Source organism: Vicia villosa, linkage group LG6 (assembly GCF_029867415.1).
Source record: "Vicia villosa cultivar HV-30 ecotype Madison, WI linkage group LG6, Vvil1.0, whole genome shotgun sequence".
Taxonomy (NCBI): domain Eukaryota; kingdom Viridiplantae; phylum Streptophyta; class Magnoliopsida; order Fabales; family Fabaceae; genus Vicia; species Vicia villosa.
In genome coordinates this window covers 59074937-59086155 of record NC_081185.1, presented here as the reverse complement: position 1 = coordinate 59086155, position 11219 = coordinate 59074937, and positions in this window count along the sequence as shown.

Below are 11219 nucleotides of genomic sequence, written 5' to 3'. Positions count from 1 at the left end.
AAGGCTACAGAGTATACAATACTGAAATATTGATTGTTGAAGAATCAATCAATATCAGATTTGATTATAAGCTTGGTCTTGAAAAGCCAAAGCAGTTTGAGAATTTTGCAGACATTGAAATCTCTGACTCAGAAGTTGAAGAACCCAGAAGCAAAGTGTTAGAAGATCAAGTTGCTGCTTCACTAGAGAATTTTAGAATTTCTTAAGAGCCAACAATCAGAAGATCTTCTAGACTCAACTCTGCTCACTCAGAAGATGTTATCCTTGGAAAGAAGGATGATTCTATCAGAACAAGAGCATTCCTTAAGAACAATGCAGAATGTCAATTTGGTCTTGCATCTCTTATTGAGCCAACTTCTGTTGATCAAGCTCTAGAGGATGCTGACTGGATAATTGCAATGCAAGAAGAACTAAATCAGTTTACAAGGAATGATGTTTAGGATCTTATTTCAAGACCAAAAGGATTTAACATCACTGGAACTAAGTGGGTCTTCAGAAACAAGCTAAGCGAAAAAGGAGAAGTTGTTAGAAACAAACCTAGACTGGTTGCTCAGGGCTAAAGTCAGCAAGAAGGCATAAACTATATAGAAACCTTTGCACCAGTGGCCAGGTTAGAATCTATTCGCTTATTGATTTCTTTTGCCACTCAACATAACATCACTCTATATCAGATGGATGTTAAGAGTGCCTTCTTAAATGGTTATATAGATGAGGAAGTTTATGTCCACCAACCTCCTGGTTTTGAAGACTCTAAGTCTCTAGAACATGTTTTTAAACTAAAGAAGTCATTATACGGACTGAAGCAAGCTCCTAGAGCTTGGTATGAAAGATTAAGTTCTTTCCTTCTGGATAATGGTTTCACTAGAGGAAAAGTGGATACTACTCTCTTTTGTAAAACCTTTAAAAAGGATATTTTGATTTGCCAAATTTATGTTGATGACATTATCTTTGGAACATCTAATGCTACACATAGAAAGGAGTTTGTTAAGTCTATGTAGTCTTAGTTTGAAATGAGCATGATGGGAGAACTCAAGTATTTCCTTGGGATCCAGATCAATCAAACTTCTGATAGAATGTATGTTCATCAAACCAAGTATGTGAAAGAACTTCTTGAGAAGTTTAATCTTTCAGAAAGCAAAGAAGCAAAAACTCCTATGCATCCAACGCGTGTCCTAGGTAAGGATGAGGTAAGTAAGAAGGTAGATCAGAAGCTCTATAGAGGTATGATTGGATCTCTTATATATCTTACTGCTTCTAGACCTGATATTTTATTTAGTGTTTGTATGTGTGCAAGATTCCAATCAGATCCTAGATAATCTCACTTAACAGCTTTTAAGAGAATTCTGAGGTATCTGATTGGTACTACTAATGTTGGTTTAGTCTACAAAAGATCTGAAGAATACAACTTAGTAGGATATTGTGATGCTGATTACGCTGGAGATAGAGTTGAAAGGACAAGTACTTCTGGAAGTTTTCAATTTCTTAGAAGTCACCTGATCTCTTGGTACAGCAAGAAGCAAGCTACAATTTCCCTCTCCATAACAAAAGCAGAATATGTTGTTGCTGCTGGGTGTAGTACATAGATGCTCTAGATGAAGAGTCAGCTAGAAGATTATCAGATATATGAGAGTAACATTCCCATCTCCTATGATAATACTTCTGCTATTTTTTTATCTAAGAACCCAATCTTACATTCTAAAGCTAAACATATTGAGATTAAACGTCATTTCATTAGGGACTATGTTCAGAAGGGTGTTCTTTCTTTAAACTTTGTTGATACAGACCATCAATGGGCTGATATCTTTACAAAACCCCTTGTTGAAGACAGGTTTAAGTTCATTCTGAAAAACATCAGTATGGATTTATGCCCAGAATGAAAGGATGAGAAGTTCTGATATATGGATTAGATTTGAAATGATCTATTTTGTTTTTCTTATAAGAAGTTATGATGTTGATCAGTTAGATATTCTGATTCTGTTATTACTAAGGTTTCATATGTCTAAGTTGATTCAGAATCTCTTTTAAAGTAAAACAGCTGTCACCAGCTTTTCCAGAAGTTGAAGACGTGTTCACTTTATTTGGACAAGCACGCGTGCAGTTGTGGAGACGCCGCCCTAGGTAACTGTGCAAATCATTTCCAATATCATGTTATCCCCCCTAACGTCATTCCTCATTAAATGCATTTGATTTTCTTAATTCTGTGACTGTTCTTTTTCATAATCTCATTGCATTTATGTTTCAAAGCCGTATCTATATAAACAATTTTTGACCTAAGATACCACCTCATATCATTGCATATACATCGTTTGCATCACTAACAAATTGCATAACTTGTGTTTGCTACTTGTGCTCAGCAGGGTTTAATCAAGAAATCACTCATCAGTACAAGCCACAATCAAATAGGGTTTTGTTCTCCCTTCATCTCAAATGAATTATCTTTATTAACAATCAACATTTGGTCCTCAAAGATTCATTTCAACAAGCTCAAAGGCTCTGAATCAACCAGATTAGGGTTTTGACTGAAGACAACAAACTCTTGACTTTTGCTCAGGATTTGACCTAATGAATTGGGACATGACCTTAAGCCCCCAAGTGCATCATTTTGATCAACAGTGAAATTTCAAATCATCAGATTAGGGTTTTGAACTACTAGGGACTAAAAATCAGGGACCACATTTGGGAAACCCTAAAAAGCTCCAGGGGATCACTCAAAGGTTTCAATCATATTCAAATAATCCATATGACAATATCCAATGGAAATTGTATCTCAATTCAAGATCCACAGTCATCAATTTCATCAGGTCGACAATTAGGGTTTTTGACCTAATTCACGTGAACAACTGACTTTTTAATCAGAACATGGTGCCACAACTTAAACCATATCTCAAGGTCCTCCAATAACTCAATGTGATCCATTCATACCATTCATTTGGTAAGGATAGCTTGGTTCATTTGAAATCTCCAGAAACGCGATTCGTCTGAAAAAGTCAACTATACAAGATCACCATTGACTTTTTGGAAATTTTGGTCAACCATGACTTTTGAAGTTTTAAATCAGTAATATATGATATATGAAGTTATTTGATCAAGGAAAATCAAGAAAATCAATCAAGAATCAAAAAGTCAAAAGTTTGACTTTTATACTTAGAAAATTTTCTAAGTGTTTTTCAATGGTTTTTTCCAAACTTTGGAAGGGAATAACTCAAAATTTCACCTACAAACTGAAAAAAACATCCAACTTGAAAGTTGTAGATTTTGATCCAATGAACAACTTTGTCACATAAAATGTTTTTCCAAAAGATCAACCATTTAAAAGATATGGAGCTTAAAAGTTGGTATCTTTTGAAAATTTCACTTAAAATCTCACTTTCTTCAAAGTTCATGGATCTTTTTCACCCATTTCCTTAAAGGTCTTGAAGAAACTTTCAACTAGGGTTTTGAAGTACATAACACGAGCTTTCCAAAATGTCCAAGAGCATGAAAAAATATGGAGCATAGCTATGGTTTTGAATTTTGCCATTAGTGATCATTTCACTTGAAATTTCAAGTCATTTTGCCAAAGTTATGAACCATTTTACCAAATGATGCAAGCAATGATACACCAATGCAATAAATGGAAGATATTTTCTGGTTAGAGATCAGATTGGAAAGAGATAAGAAGCTTGGGAGATTTAACCATGGTTAAGTCATTTTAACCATATGCATTTAATGTAAAAGATTCCATTTTATCTCTTAAGCCAAATCACCAAAGAAAGATCAACTTGCAATGCTTTGTATTCAGAATCCTTGGCCTATAAATAGAGGTCCAAACTTCATTCAAAATCACACCAAAACCTCACAAATTATAGGTTTTCTCTTTCTTTCTTGAATTGCAAGTTTCCTAAGTTTCAAAGAGGTAGAATTTCCAACCTCTAAACCATTGAAGTTCTGGACAAGATGGTAGTTCTAACAACTTCTAAACATCATATGTGATGTGTTTGATCCACTCACATACCCCAAAAACACCTAAATCTCATAATCACTACCTCACTTCCCAAATATGCATAACACTAGCCTTATCATGCCAATTTTCATTCTAGCTCACTTCTGTCCAAGTTAATCATCCAAACACACCCCATATACCATATATGAACTATCCCAATCATCATCCCTGACCTGTAACTCCAAAATCACCAAGCTTGATCCTCACTTGAGATCTACTGCAGATCGGGTATCACCAATTGATCCAGAGGTTTTCAGTTCATTCCAATCATCCAAACATGTTCCATAAGGTCCATTGAAGTTGTCCAGATCAAGAAACAACATCTGGAACCTCTCATTTGCAGAATTCGATTCTCAGTTTTGGCATTTTTAAGGTAAGCTCTCTTGAACTTCAAACTCTATCATACATGCATCATAAATGAAATATTGATATACCATCTTGTTTCTGCACCTATAAGGATCATTAACCCTCAATCAATTGCATTATAACTTGCACATACACGATTTCACATTGAATTTCAGTTTTAGGGTTCTTCGTGTTCATCACAAAATTGATCACCTTAGAGCAAAAATAAATGAATTATGAGGGCACCATCATGATCCTTGTGAAAAATCGAGTGAGATAGACCCTTCACTTGATCAATTTGGTCTAGTTTTCAGAAAATTCAAATTCAAATTGGGGTTGTGTTCTTGGCGCCAGTATAAGTCCCGAGCCGTGTGTATACAAATGGATCATGCTTACAGGTATATTTCCTTCATAAACTCCATTGTATACACACACTTTGTCATATATATGTGCTTGTTCATATACTTGTTCATGTTTGTTCATATTTGCTCTTGTGTTTGTGTTCATGTTATATATACTTGTTCAACTTAGTACAACACTAGGTTCCCCATAGCCTCCTATTGGGCTTCGTGCAAAGAATCTCCCTAATTTAGGTTAGGACATAGAGTATGGTTTCTCGGTGAAATCGCTCTAAGAGCTCAAACCAACTATACCATGCCTCCTCTTGGGCTTTGTACAAACGACTTGTCCCTCCCATAGCCTCCTCTTGGGCTTACAATGCAAGGACCCTCGGATAGCCTCCTCTTGGGCTACGTACAAGGACCCACAGGCTTCTTATAAGCATCCCCAATATCCAAAACAAATACCCTTGGAGATTAGACATTTTTCATCTCTATGATAGGAGTATCCCTTCTATATCATCACAAACAATTAAAACTCAACTTTTTTTTTGGCCATAAGGCTGGCTAATCAATCAAACCTTTTGCCACCAAGCTGGCTGATTAATCAAAGTTTTTGCCACAAGGCTGGCTTCGTCGAAACTTTTGCCACAAGGCTGGCTGATTAATCAAAACTTTTTGTCACAAGGCTGACTTCATTGAAAGTTTTTGCCACAAGGCTGGATAAACAAAAACATCTTTATCATTCTAAGCACCATAAGTGGCACAGCCCAGGTCTTATAATGAAAAGATTTTCAAACAAAAATCAAACAGATGTATGTGATGATATAGATTAGATACATCGAGCATTAAGATGACATTTGTCTCTTATCCTTTGATTCCACTAGCATAAGTGGGAACTACAATTGCTCTGACTTTCTCAACATCCCTTTGAGAATACGTAGGCACAAGGTCGTATCCTTGGCGAGCAAAACTTCTCCCTCAAACCACTCAAACCTTAGCACCCGTAGACCCGAGATACATATGCTCTGATTCCCTCTAAGGGATATGTATGCAGAGGATCGCGATGATCTTTGTGAGCATAATCAAACAAACACCTTAGGTCCCCACCTATCTCACAAGAACCCCCACCATAACATAGAATGAAACAAACATAATAAAAGAAGCCTATAGAGTACTATAGATACGTTGGGTGCTAATACCTTCCCTTCGTATAACCAACCCTCTTACCCGGAATCTCTCCCCCACTTTTGCATTGCTTTTAGTTTTGGGCTTTGCATCTCATTTAGGTTATTGCAACTTTTTTTCCTTTTCCTACTTTGGAAACAATAAAAAGTTTGGTCGTGACAAAAACAAAAGAAAAATAATTTTTCTTGAGCACTCGAGCCCAAAGAAGGCATCTGGTGTCTCATCCCGAAAAGACCTCTCGATTTTTCCCCGCGACAGAAAAATGGCGACTTCACTAGGGACAAAAACTTTTTATTGTTTCCAAAGAAAGGGTTAATTCTAATTTTTTATGTTTGTTATTTCATTTTGTTACATGTGTGGTTCTTTGGTTCCGTTACTTGTGCGGTTCTATTACAAGTGATACATTATGGACAAATCCTAACCCGGATTAAGTACACATAAGAATTAGGTGGAGGGTATAGTCATGTATGGCATACAAGGAGTTCAGTCCTTAAAAAGCTGGCATGAGAATCCTTCCGCTCAGTGGAGGTTCCTTGTTTCTAGTATATGTTTAGCAAGTTCAATTGCGAAGACATTATTGCTTTCATTGAACTGTAAAAGTTGAGTTAGCTGTAGAACCCATAACCCATCCTGGCCTTATTTGGTTGTGGCGCAGAAACTATTCAGGTGAAGACTTGGATTAGTTGTCATGCGGAGAGCCACACTCAGACAAGTTTTTCTTGAGAATATTGCTAGCTCACAAGTTCAGTTGTGCAAGCCGGTAATATCCGAAAGAAAAATGTAGACTCTGACGTATCAGTAGAACATGTTGTGCAGGTGATTATACCCTAGTACTATCCCATGTTTGGTTCTCTGACCTCATGCTCGTGACGCTGGACCTTTGAACCTATGTGTACTATGTTTGAATTACCATGTTTGTAGAACTATGTTTGAACTACCATGTTTGCATTATCATGTTTGCCTTACCATGTTTGTATATGTGGCATTCATGCATCCATGCATTCATACATTCATTGAAAATCCATCTTTTCAAAAAAAAAACAACATGATTTTTTCCAAAAATTAGAGAAATTTTCCTTGCAAACATTATAGGATTAAGTTATGGAGTGGGTAAAAAGGCATACCAAGAAGTACGGTTTCAAAGCTCCTAATGTGGAAAGACTGAAAGAGTTAGCATCTTTTGTACAAGATCCTTCCGATTTTAGGAAAAGCCATGGAAAGCTTTTGCCTATCTTGAACACTCACGTTGATGAAGGACTTCTCAAAACTCTGGTTCAGTTCTATGATCCCGTCTACCGGTGTTTCACCTTTCCAGACTACCAGTTGGTACCAACCTTGGAAGAATATGCCAATCTTTTGGGTATTCCTGTGTCTGACAAAATACCTTTCAATGGTTTGGAAGCCATTCCTAAGTCACAAGTCATTGGAGCAAGTATCCACTTGAAGAAATCTGAAGTAGAGAGCAACTGGACTACCAAAGGAAACCTTCCGGGTTTGACTTCGCAGTTTCTAATAAAGAAAGCCTTTGATTTCATTGAAACTGGTAGCATGATAGCTTTCGAAGCTATATTAGCCTTCCTCATTTATGGATTGGTTCTGTTTCCCAACGTCAATGACTTTGTTGATATCAACGCCATAAAGATCTTTCTGATTGGAAATCCTATTCCGACTATGCTGGGTGACATGTATTTCTCTATTCATCATAGGAACCGCCAAGGCGATCGGATCATTGTATGTTGTGCACCTCTTTTGTTCAAATGGATTGTTTCACACTTACCTAAGTCTCCTATTTTCACGGAAAACCGAGAAGGATTGAGTTGGCCTCGAAGACTTATGTCACTTACTAATAATGATATCCATTGGTATACTTTGGCTCGCTGCGGTACAGAAATCATTGATAGTTGTGGAGAATTCGCCAACGTACCCCTCATTGGTACACAAGGAGGAATTAACTACAATCCGGTTTTAGCCCGACGACAACTCGGGTATGCAAATTCAGCTAAACCCATTGGTCTCGCAGTGGAAAGGTACTTCTATCAAGAAGGGGAGGATCCTCAAGGGTTGAAAACAAGGATGGTAAGAGCCTGGTACGACGTCCGAAGAAAAGGAAAAGGTGAGATAAGGAACTGCATTGCTACGAACTCCTATACCTGTTGGGCGAAGAAAAGAGCAAGGGAGTTTCAAATGCCTTATGATTATGAAAAACCCATGTTCCCTGTGGTATCTCAACTACCCAATGTTCCCATTGACACTGTGGTAGAATACCAAGAGACTTTGGCTAAGATGAGGTTAGAAAAAGACGCTTGGGAAGAAAAGTTTCGTAAAACTGATGAGGAAAATAGAAAGTTGAAGAAAAGAGTGAAAGATCACGAAGAAACTCTCTATTATCAAGATGGATGGCTCATGAGTAAAGATGAGAAGATCCGTCGGAAAGATGCCGCAATCAGGAGATACATCAAAGAAAGCAAGAGAAATCTTGAAGGCTCAACAAGCAACGCTCCGATGCCTGACAATTGGAAGAATGTTGTTGACAAGTTGAGGACTGAAAAGGCCGAGTTGAAAGCTTATTATGGGAAAGAAATCATGAAGCTCAAGCTGCATAATGCATTTGGTTCTTCGTCCGATGAGGATGTTTAGGATTTTTTAGCTTTTCATTTATCATTTGCTTCTGTAAGGAGCTACGCTCCAATGTTGTAACATGTCCCATTATTTCAATAAAAGAATAGTTTGTGTTCAAATGTTTGCAAGGAAATAATCTTTAAAATGTTTGGAAAAAGCATAAACTTCTTTTTGCATACATCATTCTGCATATCGAGTCTGTTGTCTAGAGTTTTATCTCTTGGATTTTTTCTCCAATAGATCGTCAAGCTGCCGCGTCTCAAAGTTTCTCGACCGCGCTCGCAATCATATCACAGATACAATACTCGATCAAACAGAAGAAGAGTAATGGAACACTCAAAACAAGAGAATATTGAGCTCCGTGGTACAGTGACCACCCTTCAGGAAAAATTGGAAAGTCTTGTAGCAACCTGCCCTAAAAATTAAGCTTTTAGAGTCGCCACCTATCCTGAAGGGCGAATAGGAAACCCTACGCAGTTTAGAGATCGGGGTAAGTTATTATAATTAGGTCGAGGGAAGGTGTTAGGCACCCTCAACCCTTTCCTATGGCTTTGAATCTAAGGTAATAGTTTTATGGCTTAAATTATTAAGGTTAATAGCTAAGGAATTGAATGGGGGGAAAATTGAGATTTTAGGGAGGGGGACTCGCCTTGGTTATCCAAGTGCCTACGTATCTCCTTAGGGAGAATCAGAGTCAACGTAGTTCGGGCATAGGGTTGTACGCCTTAGAATTTGAATTGAATGTATTTGAAGTTGTATTGAGGCTTTTTGAATGGCCTGTCATAGTTTGTAATTTGAAAGACATTTTGAGTTGCCTTGTCGAAAAGGATGAAGATCCGTGGTTTGGTTTAAAGTGATGAAATTGTTTTAGATTTTGGGCGTACAACCCTGATTTGATATGGCACCGTTAGATGCGATGACCAATAGATTTGGTCAGTATAGTTAACGGATTGAGAGGCATTGTTGGTTACTCAGATCGATAGATTGATCGTCGCGGGCAGCAAATTAAAATGTATTTTAATTGGTGTATTTTTATCTCTCGTCTAATGCGACTAATAGATTTAGTCGGGTCGAGGAGAGAATTGATTAAGAAATAGTTAAGTTCTTTGCCAAATGGGCAATGGGATCGGGCAAACCCTAATAACTACGCCTTTATAGGGTTTTTTGTTATGATTATTAAAGATTGATTAAAATTAATTACATAAATTTCTCGACATAATCGAATAATCGGGAAATAATCCTAATGTTAATTATTGGTCTAATCCTATTATTTTGTTCCTAAGCAAATTAACTAAACCTAAATATAATTAATTAAACCTAAATATGAACAATACAAAATAAGAGAAATATATAATAAGACCTGGTAATAATCCAGTGTGACGCTGCTCTTGGAGTCCATAATAGGCCCCCAGCCTCATGGGCGTTGGATCTTGTGATGGTGGCAATCGGATGGCTGGGAAGTGAGGTTTACCATGTAAACACGATGGCTGGGCGTACAGGATCTAGAAACAAGAATGCATAGAAAAATAATTACAGAATCCTGGGGTCGAACCCAGGACCTTAAAGTCACACATCCTTTATTCTTTGTCATTCATGCTATGTTTATTTGCTGTTAATAAACCCAAAACCATTCAATAAATAATAATTGACAAAATAGTTAAAACCAAAAATCTGCGCATGGGCCCCATGGCACTTATATTGGCCAATCGTGGAAGGGGAGGGGAACCGCATCCTCATCTTCTTCTTTCACGCTCTCTTAAAATCATTAACCCCTTTTTTGTAAAACAAACTCCAACCTTCATCTTTCACGTTCTTTCAATCCACCCAAAACTCATCTCTTTCAATCACCACCACAAAAGCTGCGACAACATGAGGTTAAACAGCAAAACAATGGTGGAAACGAAAAGGAAAAGAACTCGCGGTTGGAGCGTCGGCGCTGCGGGGAGGAGGCTGCCGGAGAGACCCTCGAAGGGGAGTACCGATTGAAGATCGGCGGCGGCAATCCGCGGCTGAGTAGGTTGAGAAACTGGGCGGCGTGGCTGAGTGCTTGCGGTAGACGGTTTATTCCGCGGTGGATGTACGGCGTTGGAATTTGTGTACGGCGGAGCAGCGGATCGCTTCGTTTACGTCTTCTGTTTCAATTATGTTAATGTTATCAGAATTTGTATAGATCTTCTTTTCAAAAAATTGTTCTAACAAGCTTTATGAGTATGATATGGAATTTGTTTTGATGGTATGACAAGTTAGTGTCATTGTTGGCCGAATTATTTGCAGGTTGGTTGGTGAATTATAAAGTATACTACACGAGTAAGTGAGACGGAGATTACAGTTTTTTGTGAATGATTGGTTTGTGCGAAGGGTTAGAAGAAACTCGGTTCGAAAAAGGTGGATGATGGTGATTTGAAGAGAACGATTTACATGGTTAATGGGTTGTATTGACTGTAAGCAGAATTGTTACAAAGTGTAGAGAGTTTTTTGTGTAATGAAATTGTGTTAAGAGGAAAGTTGTACGTGTGATAGTTTGGTAAATATGAATGGAATTGGGTATGTACGGACAAGAGTGTGGAATCAGGGTTAGTGGTGAATGGAGTTGGCCTCCCCTAATATGCACTTAAAATGTTTTATTTATATTAGGCAAAATTAGGTTTTCTATACCTAATGGGCCAATTGCCCAATCAACTAAATAATTTAAAAAGAAATCCTAAATTAACTCTAATAATTCTAACAATATATAGTTTAACTCCTAT